The following is a 2,511-nucleotide window of genomic DNA, read 5'->3' on the forward strand; positions in this document are numbered from 1 at the left end:
GGCGATCGCGAATTCTGCCGACGGCTCCTTCCCTCCCTACTTGCCTTTGTCGGACACAAAGGAAGCTTCCCCGGCACGGATCTTCTCTGCCGGTGCTGGGGGAAGCGGAGGCTGCCAAGGTCCGGGAGCGGAGGGGGGAGGAGACTGGATTTGCGCCAACAGACCGACTTCAGATCTAGTTATGGTGGCGCTTGTTCTTCCTCCTTTTGCAGCCTCGGCGGAGCCCAGTCATTTCGGTTCCCTCCAGGTCCTAGAGGCAATGCGGAGCAGGAAGTTACGGCTGCTTTGACAAGCCCTCGGCGGAGCCACGGTGGCTAGGAGGACGCACCGGCGACTCCGTCTCCCGCTCCAGATGTCACCAGGTCCCAAGACCGCTGATTCCCAGCTGGTCAGCCTGGCCTATCTCTGGCGCTCTACCTACTCCAGCTGTTCCAGCTGTGTGGAAGACTGTAGGGATTCTCAGTCATCCAGGCCAGGGTTGTCCCAAAGGTGCTTTTTCAGGAGGCAATTGGACTTTCTTGTTTTGTTTTTTTTGAAGACGTTTTGCTCCAAGAAACGTTTTCCTTCTTTGCTCATGTAGTTTTGCCCGTGTGTTATCTTCTTTCTGCCCTATCCTTGTCTTGGCAACCCTTCCAAAGCTTCTACGATATTGTCTTTGATAAACCAGAGGAATGTTCCTCCACTTTCAAAGCAGACTAGGTAATCCTATAACCTGTGGCTTTCTAAAGATCAGCCAGTGCTTTATTTCCAGCACTCATTGCTTATGGAAATGAAAACGTTCATGCCGAATTCTCTTCCTATCCTCGGAATATCTTTTTAAAGACATTATTCCACCTATCATTTATTAAAACAATGAAGTTATCCTAGGGAAAAAAATAGGTGTTTTTCAACTTACAAACATGATTAGGACCAGAATTTCCTTTGCTATGCAAAGGTTAAGAGAGTCATGCCCAATTTTGCGAATTTTTTTGCTGCAGTTGTTAAGCAAATCACTTAACCACAACATGATTCATAAGCGACTCATGCTCTGGCTAAGTGAATCCAGCTTCCCTCATTGACTTTGCTTGTCAGAGGTCTACTGGAAAGGTTGCAAATGGCCATAGTGTATCCCCGGGATGCTGCAACCTTTGTTAATACATGCCCGTTATTAAGTGCCTGGATTTCGATCATGTGATTGTAGGGATGCTGCAACGGACTGGTTCTAAGTCACTTTTTAGTGCCCTTGTAACTTTGAATGGTTGCTCAATGAATGGTTATAGATTGAGGACTACCTGTAATCTTTATAACCTTGGTCAAACCACGATGATAGGGAACAGGCGTATTTAAGCTGTGTGTCTGCTGCCTAAGGACATATTTCCCACAATATATAATTAACTTTTAACTACAAAACGAAAACACAGACCCAAGAGCTTTGAGAGAGGAATGCAGAAATTCATCAATGAAAACAATAATCACACATCTATCTGCACTCATTGATAAACTTGTCAACCAAATTGAAAGCAATGTAGAGGGGTGAACTCTGAAAGAGATTGAAAAATGGTTGATTTACTCAAAGAGTGATTGACGTTTTTGATTAACGATCTCAATCTGGCAGATGTGTTGGGTTACAGCTTCCATTATCTGCCAAACAGCCTCTACACAGCCTGGCCCACAAATACACAATGGAAGGAAATTGTCATTTGCAGAATATTAATGACATAGATCATATTCTTCTTACAATGGTGATGGTCTTCCTCTCTTCCTCACAGTTAAAACAACTCAGTAAAGTAAAGGGAAGGGGGCATGACAGGTTCCAATGTCTGAGTGGAGAAGCAATTTTGATTTTAAAAAACAAAACAGAATCTCCATTTTTCATTTGTTCTAATTTTCTATCTCAAAATGATAATTCCAGCAAATGGTCAGAGGGAAAGTCTACATATCATCTGTTTCTCAAGCATTGATTTGCATGTTCTGCAAAAACCAAGTATGAGTTGATTGACTTTCAATGAATCATGAATGAGAATAAACCAAGGATCCAGCTACGGAGATCCTTCTCCAGTCCAGATCACTTGGCAGGATCTTCTGCTTGCAAGCTGGATATTGTCTTGTGCTACACCTGTGCTCCACTCCATCCGGCAGTGACACCCCCAGTTCGAGGTTGCTGCTCAGTCACAAAGCACAGCAAATGGCGATGGGCCAGGCATAGTCTATTGTCCTCTTTATTTACCCAGCTGAATTACTGGAAAAGACTTAACAGTTTGCTAGATTATGCAATGAACCAATGTTTTGTGTTTGCACAACACACTGAACTATATGAAGCATCAAGCAAACTGACTTTCAAAGAACAAATCTGTGCTCAAAGAGTTCACCCTGTTGTACAGATACGTACATCTGCTAGAGCTAAAGTACACCAGACATTCTATACTCAAATGGTTCCAAAATATACATGCAGCTCTACTGTACTTTCATTATTTATGATTAAAACATATACAAATAGTCCTCAACTTATTTTGTTATGCTTATGTAGTGTAT

This window comes from Natrix helvetica (assembly GCF_964273705.1).
Source record: "Natrix helvetica genome assembly, chromosome: 1".
NCBI classification, from domain to species: domain Eukaryota; kingdom Metazoa; phylum Chordata; class Lepidosauria; order Squamata; family Natricidae; genus Natrix; species Natrix helvetica.